This window comes from Geospiza fortis, unplaced genomic scaffold, assembly GCF_000277835.1.
Source record: "Geospiza fortis unplaced genomic scaffold, GeoFor_1.0 scaffold2451, whole genome shotgun sequence".
NCBI lineage: Eukaryota > Metazoa > Chordata > Aves > Passeriformes > Thraupidae > Geospiza > Geospiza fortis.
The window spans coordinates 10,875-11,416 of record NW_005054873.1 but is presented as its reverse complement, the minus strand read 5'-3'; positions in this window follow the sequence as shown (position 1 = coordinate 11,416).

Genomic DNA, 542 nt, shown 5'->3' with positions numbered 1-542 from the left:
TGGGGTGTCCGGGTGGCGCTGTGGGAAGATGCCGGGGACAGGGGCACGACCCCCTCGGGATGTGGGAGAGCGGAGGAGGTGTGGGAGTTGCTGGTGTGTGTGGGAAGCTGAATCACAGAATCGGTCGAGTTGAGATCACCCTGTGCAACCCCGCTGCCAAGGCAGAGTCACCTGGAGCGGGTGACGGAGGAACACATCCAGGTGGGTTTGGGATGTTTCCAAAGGTGGAGAGTCCACGACGTCCGTGGGAAGCTGTTCCAGTGCTCTGCCACCCTCAGTGTTTTTCCTCATGTTGAGGTGGAACTTCTTGGGTTTTAGTATATGGCCACCGCTCCTCATCCTGTTGCTGGGTAGCACTGAAGAGTCTGAACCACTCTCTTGGCACTCACCTTGGAAATATTTGTGTGCATTAATGCGATCTTCTCCCAGTGTTCTCCAGACTAACCAGGCCCAGATGTCACAGTCTCTTCTTATATGAGAGATGCTCCGGAGCCCTCATCATCTTTGTGGCTGGCCCTCGAAGCTCTCCAGCCGGTTGTCTC